General features: G+C 41.0%; 1 protein-coding gene across 1 annotated transcript in view; it reads left to right on the plus strand.

The window, feature by feature from the left end:
- The first annotated feature begins 15,388 nt into the window (after positions 1 to 15,388).
- FMN2 (formin 2) overlaps positions 15,389 to 17,349 on the plus strand; it is a 234,585-nt gene continuing 232,624 nt past the window's right edge. Inside the window, exon 1 of the mRNA XM_065589091.1 lies at positions 15,389 to 15,521. The gene's annotated coding sequence lies outside the window, so the exon portion shown is untranslated. The remainder of the gene's footprint in view (positions 15,522 to 17,349) is intronic.

Below are 17,349 nucleotides of genomic sequence, written 5' to 3' on the forward strand. Positions count from 1 at the left end.
TGAGCTTGGGTGACTAGCCCAAGTCTCCACTAGAGTAGCCACATCCACACAGCTATGTTGAGCACACTAGCTTGACCTCTGATAGCATGGGTCTGCCTAGGAGGCTCGTTCTCAGGTGCAGGGTAGACATCATACCCACTGGGGCCTATAGAGACTATGAGTAAAATGTTCGAATGCACTTAAGTTATTTAGTCTCATTTGCTTTCTTTGGGACTTAACTCCCTTAGGAGTCTAGGTTCTTTGAAAATGTTACCATAGCACAACATTAATAATGATCACTATAATTGCTCTTCAAAAATACTAATTAATGTTTATCACTTTTAATGTCCATGACATAGCTCTTTATTGCCTTGTTTAATGATTTATGCAAACATTTGTGCAAACTAGATATAAAACCTTACCATGGGTGGAGAAGTCTGATCTGATGGTGATTTACACATAGTTTGCATAGTTGTTAATGACTGCTCTGATACAAAACAGTGGCAAACTGGGTCCCCTCTTTCTACATCTATCTTCTAGCCTATGTGGAAACATTTTGAACCTATACACTTACTGTTGATTTAGTTCAACATGGACAAGCCAAACAAAAAAAAAAAACAAAAAAAGAAAGATGGGGAAGCCCTTGCCCTCAGGAATCTACAACACAGACACAAATAAGAAGAGACTCGCAGGGAGATTGATAGAAGGATATAAGCTTTTCCTTTTTGTTTTGTTTCCTTTTGCTCCGCACTCACAACCTCCCTCCTTCTCCTATAAAGTTGGGGTGGAAAAAAGTGTTTGCTGTATCCTATGCTTTACAAGTATTTTCTCATGATTACAGCCGTCACTGCTGGTAAAGTGCAGCATTAATGGAAAAGCTTTTTGCAGGAACAAAAAGAGAACCACATCTTGAAGTGTAATTTATAAATCTCTAAATGGTTTCCCACAAAATTTCATAAAGGAGAAGTTATCCTTTCCCTCAATCACCCATACATCTCTAGAACAATAACTATTTAGGCCAAGTAACTGTAATAAATATGGAAGGTCTACTTTTGCCTTTACAGCATGTTATCTTTGGAACAACCTACTCAGTATCAGAACAATCCTATTCATTATCTGTTTGGTGGCATTTTTTTTAAAAGGTTCTTAATTTTTGTACTAGAAAAAACAATTTAGTGTTATGAGCCATAATAAAACTAAATTGGTTTAGCATTTGCTTTTTTCAGCTATTGCTTTACATTGTTCTATTTGCATTTCTGTGTACATCTGTGGTTGAGCCTGCAATTATTGAAGTCCCATTGACGTCAGTGGGAGAAGAATTGGGCCCCATGTCTCCTTCCCATTCAGCTTAAAGTAGCTGACATCTACAGATTGAGCTGCAAGTGTGTCAAGATATTATTAAATAAATAAAAAATATAGAAAAGTTCCAAGCAAGTTGCAGTGTGAATTGAAATATGCCAAAGTACTGAACTGCCACACATTTGATAACAATATAAACAACTCAACTCTAGATGTGAAGCTTAGGAGGCGTGAATGATTATTTTAATATAAGGTAGTGGGTAATCCAAGAGAATTAAAAAATCGGAGTCATAGCATGGCAGAAGGATATTAAAACCTCCTAGGGCCAATCCTGCAAGGTGATGAGTGTCCTCCACTACACTAATGAGAATAGCGTTCAGCACATTGCAAGATTGAGCTTATAGTACCTAGAGCCATGCTGATTTGCATATCAGATGAGAGAATTGTAGGTTCAATCAAAATTACTTTTTATAAAGACACTTGGCTTTGCAGTTATCCCTTCTTCTAAAGCTTGCTTTGGAAAATATACATACTGCCAGAAGGGCTGTCAAAAGAGGCAGAGAATGTTCTTCCGATCAAGTACATTAGTTCCACTTTGAACAATTGGCCAAATTCTGCACTCTGATACCCCACTTTAAATCTGGAGTAACTCCATCAACACAATGGAGTTCCTCTGGGTTTATCTCAGTATAACTGAGAGCACAATTTGACTTGTCATCATTCTCTGTCTACCTCTTTAAATCCTCTTTTTATTCTGTTGAATTGGAGTTTTTCAAAATAGCTTTTACACCACACCCTCTTATTTAAGAACAAGTGGGCAGGTTTGCTAGGACTATTTTTAAATCCTGATTTTGTCGTCTTTCTATATTTAGATAAATTGTTTTGAACATATGTTCAAAACATACTTATAACTGCATCCTCCAGGGTTTATTTCCTTTCTTTACAAGCAGCTGGTATTGACCAGTCTGAGAGACAGGATACTGGACTAAATGGACAACTGCTGTGATCTGGTAAAGCAATTTCTATGTGCCTATATTTCATTTATCTAAGTATATATTGACAAAAGAAAGTTATTCATTCTCCGTTTCTGCCTAGTGAAACCTAAAAACAAATGGTTGGTTGGATGTAAGCTACTGCAACAAAAATGCATAAATAGTAAAAGAATATATAGTCAGTCATATTCAAATATTAGTGCAGGCAGGATGTATATCTAAAGTAAAATCCTATGCATTAATTAGTCCAGCTGCCAGCAACAATTTCCTTGTATACTAAGGGTTTTGATGTGCCAATTGCAGCTGTGCATTCATTCTCCTCTGTCCGAATTGAGATCACTAGTAGAATGGTAGCCACTTGCAGCTGTGCAAATGATTGCATTAGGTGTAAGGGCAGTGCAGAGTCAGTCCCGTTGTTTGCGAAGTTCTTTGGGGTCCTTTGGGATGCTAGGAGGTACATATATGTAAACTAGAATTGTTTTCTTTTGGGAATAGACATAGTAAACAGCAGGAGCACAAACAACAGAAGAATCTTAGCTTCTATATTAATCCATAAGAACATAACATAAGAACGGCCATACTGGGTCATACCAAAGGTCCATCTAGCCCAGTATCCTATCTTCTGACAGTGACCAATGCCAGGTGCCCCAGAGGGAATGAACAGAACAGGTACTCGTCAAGTGATCCATCCTGTTGCCCACTCCCAGCTTCTGGCAAACAAAGGCGAGGGACACCATGCTATCCCTCCTGGCTAACAGCCATTGATGGACCTATCCTCCATGAACTTATTAAGTTCTTTTATGAATCATCATGTGGAAGTGGCGTAGTGCAACTGATTAGCAAGGAGCACAGCCTGGGCCGTCCCTGTAAGGCACAGTTACCATGGCAGCCCCCTCAGTCATCTGCATGTATCAGCCATCTGACACCAGGATACAGAACATAAGGGCACCTGTTCCCAGGGATCTCTGGTAAGGGGGAGGCGGTGTACCAGGGTGGTGGAGTCTGGTGGGATGTAGAAGAGGGGCAATCTGTTCTCAGGGATGGTGAAGTGCTCTGGAATGGTGTCAAAAGACTAAAGGTGAACCAGCATCTGATCTGTCTGGTTGATGCTCTGGAGCTCCCCAAATCATTGTCCTATAGGAGCTATACTAGCAAAGGTTAGAGTGGGTAGCAGGGACAAGGAACTACTGCAGAATATTGAGGCTTCCACACAGATAACCTATACTTCCTTGGATATCCCAACATCTATTGATCACTTGGCTGGGAGGAACCACATGATCTCTTTCTTCTATTGAGGGAAGTGAGACTTCCATTCCCCTGACAGAAGACTGTGTTAGAAACTGTGTCAGGGGAATGCCAAACCAAGCTTCTTATCCATCACAAACTCTTTCTCCCTCTGCATTTCTCCAATACTGTGGAAAACACTACCATTATCCCCATCACTTAGGTTCACAACCTCAGAGCCTCATTTTTTCCCCACACATCCTGACTAAATTTTGTCATTCTTTCCTCTACAACATTTCGAGACTAACCTGTGTTTTCTCTCCTCACAGTTATGGCACATGTCTATGCTCTGCACACTTGGTCTACTGCAGCCCCATCTGTGGTCTCAGTGATGCCCACAATGCTCCCATTCAGTCTGTCTGAAATACTGCTCCAAAGATCTTTGTCCATCGCTCACCTCTTTAAATCTATCTACTCTCTCCTGTTTGCCTACATAACCTGGTCAAACTTTTCATCCTTACATTTTAAATTACTGCCAAACATCTGCCCCATCCTACATCTTGGACATTTTTTTTAATCACATCCCCTTTTATCTTGCCTCTGCTTCCATCCGCCACACAGTTTGTGATTTATTACCTTTTGTTTTTGCCTTCCACTGTGGTGCTCCATGCGTGAAATTACCTTCTAATTCTAGTGGGCCAGTCTTCCTCTCCTTTCTCATCCAAATCCCTCATTAAGGCTCACCTCTTCTGTGAGACCAACATCCACTAACCCTTGTCAGCCAAATGCCTTCTACACTCCACCATGATGTTAAAAAAAATTTACTGAGTAGAGAAGGAGGAAGTTAACAAAAACAAAATGCCAAAGAAACTGCATAATGAAATTGTGGCAACAAGTAATCATGCACATAATGAGTCCACTTAGATTGTAAGCTTTCTGGGGCAGGGACTGTCTTTGTTCTGTATTTGAATGTCCTGGTCCATGAAATATAACACATAAAGATGAGCAACTGAACATGTGACAAAATCCTCAAGTGCTTATGTAAATGCTAGAAGTTTAAATATTAAGATGTACCTGGCATTAAATAGGTACCGTATATACTCATTCATTAGCCCGTTCATTTATAAACCAACCCCCCAAGATGATTAGGTAAAAATAGCAAAAACTGTACAACCCTTTCATAAGCTGACCCTATATTTCAGGGGTTGGCAAACTTTGGCTCCTGGCCAGTTAGGGTAAGCTGCTAGCAGGCCTGGATGTTTTGTTTACCTGGAGCGTTCACAGGCGCACCACTTCCCGCAGCTCCCATTGGCTGAGAATGGCAAACTGCAGACATTGGGAGCTGAGGGGCTCCGTGCCTGCAGACACTCCAGGTAAACAAAACAACAATGTATTAGATATTCAATTAAATGATTCCATAGAGTTTAAAATCATCAAATTTTGGTGTAGACCCGTTTATAAGCCGACCCCCACTCTTTGATGCATCACTTTTTTCCAAAAATATTCCGCTTATGAACGAGTATATACATACGAGTATGTTGATATAATAGGCATCACTGAAACTTGGTGGGATGAGGAAAATCAATAGGACACAGTAATACGAGGGGACAAAACATAAATGAATGACAAAATAGGTCACACTGGTGGGCGAGTGACAGTATATGTGAAAGAAAGCACAGAGTGAAATAAAATAAAAATCTTAAATGAATCAAATGTACCATAGAATCCCTATGGAAAGATATTCCATGCTTGAACAATGAGAGTATGGCAATAGGAATACATTACTGACCACCTAACCAGGATAGTGATGATGATTGTGAAATACTGAGGGAAATTAAAGAGACTACAAAGGAATAAAATGCAATAATAATAATGGGGGATTTCAACTATCCTCCTACTGACTGGGTATACTTCACCTCAGTAGAGGATGCAGAAATAAAATTTCTAGATACTATAAATGACTGCTTCTGGGAGCAACTTGTCCTGGAACCCATAATGGGAGAGGCAATTTTTGAAGGGGGGGGGAGAGAGAATGCCAAGAAAACCCACCACAGTAGCATTTAACTTCTAAAAGGGTAACGACACAAAAATGAGGAAGCTAGTTAAATGGAAATTAAAAGGAACAGTCACAAAGCTGAAATGCCTGCAACTGGCATGGAGACTATTTAAAAACACCATAATAGAAGCTCAGACTGAATGCATACCCTCCCCAAAATGCCACATGGCTAAACAGCAGAGTAAAAGAGGTGGTTAGAGGCAAAAAAAGGCATTCTTTAAAAATTAGAAGTCAAATCCTAATGAGGAAAATAGAAAGGAACATTAACTCTGATAAGTCAAGAGTAAAAGTATAAGGCAGGCAGGCAGGCCAAGAATAAATCTGAAGAACTAGCTAAAAATACAAAAAATAATAACAAACATGTTTTGAAGTACACTAGAAGCAGTCAGTGGAGTCCCTAGACAATAGAGGTGTTAAAGAAGCACTGAAGGAAGACAAGGTCATTGCAGAGAAGCTAAGTGAATTCTTGGCATTGGTCTTCACTGCAGATGTTATGGGGGAGAGCTTCACACCCAAGCCATTATTTTTAGTGACAAATCTGAAGAACTGTTCCAGACTGAGGGGTCATTAGAAGAGGTTTGAGAACAAATGGATAAATTAAACAGTAATAAGTCACCAGAACCAGATGGTATTCACCCAAGAGTTCTCAAGCAACTCAAATACAAAATTCCAGAACTACTAACTCTGGTATGTAACCCATCATTTATATCAGCCTCTGTATCAGATGACTGGCAGACAGCTAATGTAGTGCCAATTTTTAAAAAAGGCTCCAGAGGTGATCCTCTGGTAATAGGATCTGGTATAGGCTGGTAAACCTAACTTCAATACCAAATTGGTTGAAACTATAGTAAAGACCAAATTATCAGACATATAGATAAACACAATATATTAGGGAAGAGACAACACAACCTTTGTAAAGAGAAATCATGCCTCACCAATCTATTAGAATTCTTTGAGGGTGTCAACAAGCATGTACTGATACAGTGTACTTGGGCTTTCAGAAGGCCTTTGACAAAGCCCCTCTGCAAAGGCTCTTAAACAAAGTAAGGCCTTCTCATGGATCAATAACTGGGTAAATGACGAGAAACAAAGGGATGAATAAATGTTCAGTTTTCTCAGTGGAGAGAGGTAAATAGCAGGGGCCTCAAGGATCTGCACTGGGACCTGTGCTGTTCAACATATTCATAAATGGTCTGGAAAAAGGAGTGAAGTGAGCTGGCAAAATTTGCAGACAATACAAAATTACTCAAGATAGTTAAGTCCAAAGCTTACTGTGAAGAGTTAAAAGGAATCTTACGAAACTGGATGACTGGACAAAAAAAGGGCTAATGAAATTCAGTGTTGATAAGAACAAAGTAATACACGTTGGAAAAAATAATCCCAGTCATACATAGAAAATGATGGTGTCTAAATTAGCTGTTACCACGCAAGAAAGATATTGGAGTCATTGTGGAAAGTTCTCTGAAAATAACTACTCAGTGTGGAGCAGCAGTCAAAAAAGCTAACAGAATGTTAAGAACTGTTAGGAAATGGATAGATGAGACAGAAAATATCATAATGCCGCTATATACATTCATGGTATGCCTACACCATTCATACAGAGTTCAGTTCTACACCCTCTTAAAAAAGATATTTTAGAACTGGAAAGGGTGCAGAGAAGGGCAACAAAAATGATTAGGGATAGAGAACAGCTTCCCTATGAGGAGAGGTTAAAAAGATGGGCTGTTCATCTTAGCAAAGAGATGACTAAGGGAGTATAAGATAGATATTAAAATGATGAATGGTATGGAGAAAGTGAAAAGGGAAGTGTTATTTACTCCTTCACATAACACAAGAATGAGGGGTCACCCAATGAAATTAATAGATAAATTTAAAACAAACAAACAAAAGGAAATAATTCTTTACACAATCAACCTGTGGAACCTGTTGTGAAGGCCAAAAGTATAACTGAGTTCATAAAAGAATTAGATAAATTCATGGAGGATGTCTGTCATCCAAGATGATCAGGGACACAACCCCATACCCCAGATGTCCCTACGGCTCCAACTCCCAGAATCTGGGACTAGACAACAGGGGATGGAACCCTTGAAATTGCTCTGTTCCATTCATCCATACTGGCCACTGTCAGAACAGGATACTGGAGTTGATGGACCATTGGTCTGACCCAGCATGGCCATTTTTATGATTGATACTCCTAGGTTCTATAGCAATGTAAATAATAACAACATCATAATGTCCAGAGTTACAACAGGAAAGATAGTTTTAAAAGAATTTTAGAAGGGATATAAACCCTCGTGCTTCAGGGCATAAACCTCTGATTAGGAAGACACTTTCCCTGTGGGCAGGGAATCCTATAACAAACTCTTGCAGGTGCATTGTTAAGGATGGGATACTGGACTAGATGGGCCATTGGACCAATTCCTGTGTTCCTAAGTAAGCATGTAATATTATTATTACAGTCCTTATAGTCACTTTCCTCTTTCCTTCTACCCTACTGTTTTTTTTCCCTTCTCACTGATTATATCATGTCAAAAAACTGAAGGTAAGCTCCTTAGTGCAGGGCCCATGTCTTCAGTTTGTTTTGTATAATGCCAACTAGTCATTAGCTGCTGTATAAATTATCAATAACAGCGTATTTATATTAGGCTGAGTTTCATCCACATGTAAAATGCTTGTCTGCCACGGATCACGTGCATCTTATTCACTTGCATAAGCCCTTCTAATTTCAATGAAAAGCAAGTGACGTATATAAATGAATGATGCTGATCAACCTATGCTTTTAAAAATGATTTATTTTCCCAATGATGACTAAGTTTTTGCAAGCTCTTAGTCTGATGGAGTTGGCAAGGGTGCATGCTAGAGCAAAATAAAAGCGTTTTTTTGAAAGTTTGCTTGCCAACTGTTGCATAAATCAATGCCTTGCTATGACTTCAGGGATCCACAACTAATTTCCTAAAGTGCTCTAGACTGTGACATCTTGAAAATAAAAGTGTTTTAAGATACAATTAAGACCTTGAGACATTATGCAAGCACTGTGTGAATTATGCTAACAGTTCAAAGATCTACTTTCTCAAACAGTGGTGATATTGTAGTTATATTTGTTTTCTTTTTTTGCCTCTCAAGTTCACTCTAGTTTTTCCTATACATTTTTTTCAATGGAGGTTTTGTCTGAAAATTTTTGGATAAAAATTGCTAATTCTTTCTGTATTGTTCTTTGCCAGCTTTCCATTCCTGGAAGCTAATTCAGGGTCTCAACAAGGGCAGCAAAATGCTGAATAAACTTGAAGGATGTAATGTGAGAATAAGAGAGATCAGAAAGGCAGAATTTGGAGCAGTTAAGGCAAGAGATAACCAGACTAAGATTTTGAAGATGGTACGAGCATTTAGATATGTCCAATATGTGGGAGAGAGAAATGAAAAAGACACCCAGGTTGCAAACCTTGATGATAGCAGGTGTGGTAGAACAATTAGCAGTGATAGATGAAGACAGAGACTGGGGGAAAGAAGAGTATTTTGGTATTTACAATGTTGTTTGTATTAGTGAATGACTATGTAGAAAGAGACATAAAGGAGTCAGCCAGAAATGTTAGTCTGGGCAGCATGGGGAAGATCAAAGGTTGGCAGATATATTTGGAAGTCCTAAATTCAGAGAGCAATTGAAGCTCTGAGGCCATGTCTACACTATAATATTTGGTTGACACAAGTTATATCGGCATACAGCCGCTGAAGTTAGCATATTGCTTGTGTGCATGCATGCTAGGCTGCTTGTGTCAACACTTCACATACTCACCAGAAGTGGTTTTGTTGATGCAAAGTGTGGTACACTTGGATAGGTGTGCTACAGTTAGTCCACTGTCTGGCACAATGACTTTTGGGAAATTTTTAATCACTCTTGCCGGGAATGGGACATTGTGGGACAGCTGGAGGATTGTTAGGGTCGATATAGGTCATGCAGTGCCTACACTCACACTGTGCCAACTTCAGTAGGTCAACCATGGCTCAATGCCATTTGAGGAGTTGGTTTTACTATGTCACCCTAAAGGGGTGCTTAAGTCTACTGGAGACAAATTTGAGCATAGACACATGCACAAATAGGTTGAGGCGAGATAACCTACATCGATTTAACTTTGTAGTGTAGATCAGGTCCGAGTGACCTACTTTCAGTCACCCAGCATTTGAGTATAAAGGAAGAAGAGGAGCGGACCCAGGATACAGATAACAGGGATAAAGATGGGGAGTGGGAGAGCGGAGGAGGTCTGAGGGGAAATTTAAGTAGTGGTTGGAGAAGTAGGAAGAGCTATGAAAAGCTGAGAAGAGTGAGTTAAAGAGGAGAGTGAGTGGTAGATTGCATCAAAGGAAACAGACAGATTAAGGAAGACAAAGAGAGTTGAGATTCTGGTACTTGGTCAGAAAAAGACCATTAATGACCACAGTGACAATGTTCTGAGATGCAGGTGATCCAGGAAAGAGAGAAGAAGTTAGGTAGTGAGAATGAACAACTTACTGAGGAAGCTTGGATATGCTAAGAAGATGGAGCAGTAGTTGGACATGCAGCAGGAGTTGAAGTAGAATTATTTTACAACAGACAAGAAAGTCGGATGGTTGATAATAAAGGAAAAAATAAATGAATTAGGTGGAGAGATTGAAAATGAGGCAGGGGAAGGAATAACAGCAGCTGCAAGAGAAATCAGGAGTTAAGCAATAGGACACATTAATGGCAACCTGCCCAAATTCCAGCTTGTAATTAAATTCTGCCTAGTTTTACAGTTCCCTTTTTGCAGTTCCATTTGGAAAAGATTCTTTATTGTCTGACTTAAACCTTTGTGGTATCTGGTTATGTGTTATAATCCAGGTTGCTTCTTCTGTACAGATTGTACATCAGTCCAAGTTTGAAAAGCATTTTGGGATCATTTGAGCTGTAAAACTATTATCCTCCTTGTTTTATATCCTGGACATTACTACTGGGGTCCGGATTATTCCACTGTACAACTATTCTACCATCTCACTCAAAATTAAATTGATTGGTATGTTTTTCATTCATGTGCATTTATTTTATTGCAATAAACATCATACAGTCTTATTTTGCAGAGACAATTGTTTGGTAGACAGACAAGTTTTATTATTTGTATAATGGTAGCCCCGAGGCACCCCAATCAAGATGAGGGCCCTATTATGCTAGGTATTGTACAAACTCACATGAAGACACGGACCCTACCCCAAAATTTTTTCAGTCTAAGAAACTTTATTCATATTTAAATTAATTACATAAAACAAAAGAGAAATCCAACTGTCAGATATTTTTCAAGTTTAGAATGTACAGTGAGACAGCTCTGAGAAAAAGGTGTCTAGCCAACCAACACTTTGCAACATTGCAAGGTAAATGGAAATAAATCCCACTGAGGCAGTACAATGATTTAAGCATCTAAGCATTATGACTGAGAAAGTCGTCTCTCTCACATGTTTGCATCGCTTGGTGTGCAAAATGCATATTTGTGATTCTAGGCTCCCTTCAATTAGCACTCTATGCTCTACTGCAATAATATTTGTACAAAATATGCCTTGGGAAGTATCATTTGAAAACTAATAACACTAATAAAATCATTGTAAAATACATATGACAGTGCTATATGTGGAATTGTGGATGCTCACTGATTATATGATTTAAAGTCTGTGACTAAAAGGTTTTTAAAGCAGGCATGTCAGGGGGAATTGATAAACAGGTTTTCTCCAGACCAAAGAAAGAGGCCAACACTTCAAAGCAATTTGGGCGATTTGTTTCTATCAATGGTTGCAGAAAGAAATCATGTGCAATGTAAAAATCACTAGAAGGGATGAAGACCACAGGGAATTTATACCAGATTGCATGACAGCCACACCCAGCAGGGAAAAGGAACTTCAGCTGAGGATACATTTCAGGAAAACACATTTCAAGGGTTTATTGGACTATAAAGAGAGGAGCAGCAAACTCTTAGATTGCCGTTCAGAGAAAACCAGAGCCTTGGACTCTGTGGGGATCCTGGCTAAGAGCTAGTCAGCTATTTCTGGAAAGGGAAAATTGTGAAGAAACAACCTTGAACAAAGACTGTAGCTCATTAAGTTATGTATTAGCGATTAGAAAGCATATTTTTACTGTTGTTTGTAATTATCTTTATTCCTTCTACTTGGTATCACATAACCCATGTCTGTTAATAAACTTGTTTTATTTTTACTATAAACCAACTCAATGCTATGTTAGAAGGGAATGGTGTGTTTACCCCAGTTAATAAGCTGTAATGTACTGACCCTTTAAAAGAGCAGCAAAGTTAATATCTTCTGTAAATGCACACTAGTAGGGGCTCAGCATCCAGAGAAACATCTCTGAGGAGCTTAGGGGCTGGAGTTCACTGATTGTTCCCTGCTAAGCAAGTTTTGGGCTGGGAAAACATTGAGGAGTTTGCTGGTGAGAAAGACAGACTGGTGTGGCAGGGAACTAACACACAGTCCAATCTTCAGTAAAGCTCACTCTTGCTGAGGCAAAGTAATAACAAAGTGGCTCATAGTTCTGGGTTACATAGGGTGACCAGATATCCCGATTTTATAGGGACAGTCCTGATTCTTGAGTCTTTTTCTTATATAGTACCTATTACCTCCCACCTCCATCCTGATTTTTCACACTTGCTGTCTGGTCGTCCTATCTGGATACCCCCAGCCAAATGTTACAATACTGGGTAACAAATTCATCCAGATTCCTTCCTGGTGTAAAGCTACTGATGTTTACATAGTTACACCTGGGATGAATGTGGCCCATTATTCTAGCGGGTTTTTTGCATACATTTCCCCCTTTCTAGCTGTCATATGGCTATAACTAGGATTAGAAGTCCACAGCTATTATTGACACCTATATAGAGAATCAAAATGTTTTCAGTCCTGGGTGCCATTTGACAATAGGCAAGGATCAGATTAAGAGTGAACAAGTAATGAGGAATTTTATTAGAATAGGTAATAGGTGGATCCTTTACACCAGTGCTTCTCAAAGACGGGCCGCCGCTTGTGTAGGGAAAGCCCTTGGCGGGCTGGGCCGATTTGTTTACCTGCCGCGTCCGCAGGTTTGGCCAATCGCGGCTCCCACTGGCTGCGGTTCGCCGCTCCAGGCCAATGGGGGCTGTGGGAAGCGGTGAGAGCTGAGGGATGTGTTAGCTGCCCTTCCCGCAGCCCCCATTGGCCTGGAGCGGCGAACCGCAGCCAGTGGGAGCTGCGATTGACTGAACCTGCGGACACAACAGGTAAACAAACCGGCCTGGCCCGCCATGAGCTTTCCCTGAACAAGTGGCGGACCAGCTTTGAGAAGCACTGCTTTACATAACTCTGTCTCTCCCTCTGCTTCACTGGAGTTTCTGTTCATACTCTTTTCCTTCCCACTGGTATTAAAAATACAGTGTAATCCTCACACGGGCGATCAAGGCCACAGTTCTGAAAAAATTCACGTGCCTGCTTATTTTTACATATTTGAGTAATCCAACTGACTTCAATGTATTTGCCCTAGGTAGTATTCCTACTGTAGATGAATGCATTACAATCTTGTTTGCTCTAGAGACAGGCTGAAGCAGTATAACACTAGAAGAGATATAAACTTTCCCAATTCTTCTTAGCAGAGTAGATGCTTTTGTTATGTTCATAGCACACACACACAGAGAAGTTAGATTAAAACAAATAGTCCAGTGGGAAGATTGCAATTTAATGCAACTTTATTTCTTAGAAGTGGGAACCTTAATATGCAAGAACCAAAAACAGAGAGAGAAAGCAGGCTCCTCCCTAAAGGCAGGGAGGCACAACTCAACCCACCTTACTCCAGGCTGGTTCTTTGCAGACTGACTGCCGAGGATGCAGATTGCAAGATTCCCTCAGAGTCCCATAGCCTGCAAGCAGGACCAGTAAACCCCTTAGAATTTTAAGGGCTAGTTTATGTAATTTTAAATACAGTTTTCAGTACGCCACAACTTTAAATCCCAAATCTGATCACACAATTAGTGTTTAATATTTAAACACTATAGTCTTTGAATACATTTAAGACAGACATTGTCAAGAAACTTTGAGCTAAAAAATTAGCCTGCCTTCAAAGTAGTCCACTTTTTGTAGGTCTGTAAAGGTGACTTACAAAGGACAAAATGGGTTTATGCCCTAGGTTCTGTCCATCTGGAAAGCCCTTGTAGATGAGTAGACAACTGATCGTATTATGACTTAGAAATATAAAAGAAATGCAGCTGTAACCTGCTTAACTGAAAGGGAAAGAACTCCCCCTCCTTGGAGACTTTTTGGGCTGGTCAACATTTGTAAGTCTCCACCTGACATATTTTGACCAGCTGTATCACTAGCTGATGTTTTCCAAAATTTGACTTAAAGATGGGAAAATACTTCATCATAAAAATTAAGAAATGCTTTTTTTGTTTTTCTGCCAGATCCTGTAACATCTATTAAACTCAAATACTTTAAAATCCTATAAAAAAATCCCATGAAAATAAAACTTTTTTGGAAAAAAACCCAAAGAGGTTAATTTAAACTTTCAGGCCTTAATTTAAAAAAAAGCATAATCCCAATCCCACATCCCCATGCAGGCACTTCGAAAAATAAAGTAAATAAAAAATATAGTTGGCTGCCTCCTGAAATTGGGGGTCGGGGTGACACAGGGGGAATTGCTAACTCACCCAAACTGGTGCAGACATGGCAAAATGGACATCAATTGCCTGTTATAAGTGAAATTCTTCCCACCCAAGCACAAAGCCAAAGCACAGAGGCTTTTTGGAAGGAATAAAATGCAGGCTGTGGAAGGAAGATCTCATTCCTTAACACAAGGGAAATCAGGGGGCTGTATTGCACCACTGCTGCTTCAGGCTGTATGCTAGTTCCTGGCTACTGGGTAAGCATAAACCCGGAGCCAGATGCTGCTCCCGTAGCCTGACCCCAGCACCCTCTATACTTGTATTTTGGTAGATATCCTGGAGTTCACCACCCTGGCACGCATACTTCTCTGCAATAATTCAGCGAGTGCCTCCTGTATGCAATGACTGTGGAGGGATCTGAGGTGCTCCTCTTCTGATGGGTAAATTTTACCATAATACATTAGTAGGGATATGTAAAATGTGGGAAAATAAACTTCTCTCCAAAACCCTAGTGTTTACATTTTATCTTGCTAATTACAGCTGTAAATAAACACCAGTGTTTAAAATTCAGGTGTCTCATAGTCCATAAATGATTCAGTAGGAAGCACTTTCAACTTTGAGTGAGAAGTTCCTGAGGTCAAGTACTTCACAAAGACTTTGGCTTATAACCAATGAGGACACTGCAGTATATTATTAGGCAAGTGCAGCATTGCTAGAGACTCTGAGATGTTAATTTGAAATTTCAGCATCTCATAGCTGGCGATTACAGAGGCAACAGCATGGCAGGTTTTGAACAGTGAAAGAGTTAATCTAAGAGTCTTGGTTACCCTTCCAAGGTGAAAATTTCCACTTTCAAGAAAACCAGTTTTGATGTCCATGGTTTCATGTAAGCTATGCTGAGCTCATAACAGGGGCCGCACTTGCTTACAAAGTCATTGCTTACTGGAATCTAACTCAGAGGTTTTCAAACCATGGGGCATGCCCCTCCCCCAGGGGAGCAGGGCAGAATGTTCGGGGGAGGGGAGGATGATGTTCCAGGCAGCTCCGGCTAGTCCCCACAGGGAGTGGGGAGGGAGCACCACCTGACTCACCTTAGCAGGCCACTTTGCCTGTGGGTCAGTGTCAACATCCCCTGCGGCCATGTGGATTTCTGCTCCCAGCAGCCTTTGCGCTCAGTGCTGGCTCTGCCCCCAGAGACTGTCACATGCGCCTTCCCCCAGCCTGAAAATCTGAGGGGGTGGGGGAGAGTAGCATGAATTGGCCCTGCCCTCGCAGTGCAGCGTGGCTGCACAGTAGAAGCAGCCCACTGCTGAGGAAGCCTTGGCTGTGCCATTGGTAAGTATCTGTGTATTTGAAACTTACAGGTGTAGTTAATTTAATTAAAGCTGTTGTTAAGATCTCTGTTAGGTTTATGAGTAGGTGATCAAGCATACTTTTCCGTGTATCTATGTTTGTCTGGGTTGGGGGCAGGAGTGCAACCAAAAATTGTAACTCAGCTCAAAAAGTTAGAAAACTGCTGATGTAGCTGCTTGCATGATAACACATTTTGGAACAGTGTTTCTAAACCCATGGGGCATGACCCATCAGAGGAGAAGAAAAATTCAGCCAAATCCCACACGTAGTAGCAGCCAAGGGAGGATAGGGCAAGCTCAACTTTCCCCTTTCATGTGACTTCCACTGCCCTGACCCACATTCTCCTCCCTTCCCCCTAAACCCAATCAGTGTGGAGTTCTCACACTTCCCTCCTCCTTCCACCCCTCAAGTGCACATACCTCTGGCAGGGAAGTGGTGCTGCTAGTGGCTGTGGAGCCACAAAAGCAGCCCTACCTCAAAGCACTAAAACCCCCAGACACTGTTCTAGTAGCATGAAGGGGCCTTCAGTGGGGCAAACGTAATTCCCTGATAATATCGTCTCTGGAGAGGGCTTCCCCAACCAATTTTGAACTTGCATAAGGGCTCAATGCTGGCCCTGTTCCCAGTTGCAGGGACAGTCAGGGGTGGTGTGCCCTGCCCTACAATGAATGTGTCCAGACATGACAGAAGTGCTTTGCAATACAGCAATTATCCGCTTCTTAGGACCTACTGGGGGCATGGAAAGCAGAAAGGAAGTTAGGGCAGTCCTGAACATGCTCTAATTTATGCCGGGGAGCCAGAGCTTCAGATTATAGTCACCTTTGCTCCCATTTTCTTCCTTCGTGGCTGACGCACAATAATGGAATAACTGACATTTTGACCAATTGTATGCTGTCACAAAAGAAAGGTGTGTTTAAAAATATTGGTAAATTCAAGTCTCTTTATGGAGGGGAACTTCTTGGTTTTCTTTAACTCCAGAGTGGACCTGAGTTTTGTACAGCATGGAATTATGCAGATGTCCAATTCCCCCTTGACTCCAGCAGGTGCCAGGGCTAGAGGGTCTCAGTTGCTTCCCCTCAAGCCATATTGGGCAGAGGCAGAAAAGGAGAAGCAGAACCCATAATGAATTGTTTTTTATTGTGTCAGTTTTGTTCAGTATACAAACTCCTCAATGTCTTCTGGAGGATGGAGTAGGTGACATTTTCCCAGAGGCAATTAATGGCTATTTTGATCATTCTCTATTTATATTCTGTCTAGGCAATTGTACGCTCCTCATTTGTGGCATCCAATTGCCTTTACATTATAAAAATAAGTACACTGTTAATTTCTGCTTCTTTCCACCAATCACCCGATTAACTGTATATATTATTGGGAGGCTAAGTCAAAGATCCCCACTGCACTCTCTACTATACAGCTCCTGGAAAGAGAGACAGATTCTCATTCCTTCCAAATCAGAACCCATCCTGCCTGAAGACAGGAAGCAGTTGGCTAAAGATGGAGGTCCCCAGCCAGACAGAACCTGAGCAACCATGAGCTCCTTGACTGCTGCCCCTCAGCAGGCTCTTGTATATGAAGGACGAGGCCCATTGACACTACCCCACCCCACCCATCCTCATGACATAGAGCTCTGTGTGGAGGGAGTGTCCTGCCTTCCCAGCAGAGCACCCTGTGTGTAGGGCCTTCACCCCTGCTATCTCCCTACTACCCTAACAGAGCCCTCAGCTGTGGTGGAAGTGGCAATAATCTCTATGTAGAGCGTCCCCTGCTGGTGTGTTAGGGGTAGTGCTTTCCTAGAAGGCCCACTGCTTCA

This window comes from Chrysemys picta, chromosome 3 (assembly GCF_011386835.1).
Source record: "Chrysemys picta bellii isolate R12L10 chromosome 3, ASM1138683v2, whole genome shotgun sequence".
Lineage (NCBI taxonomy): Eukaryota > Metazoa > Chordata > Testudines > Emydidae > Chrysemys > Chrysemys picta.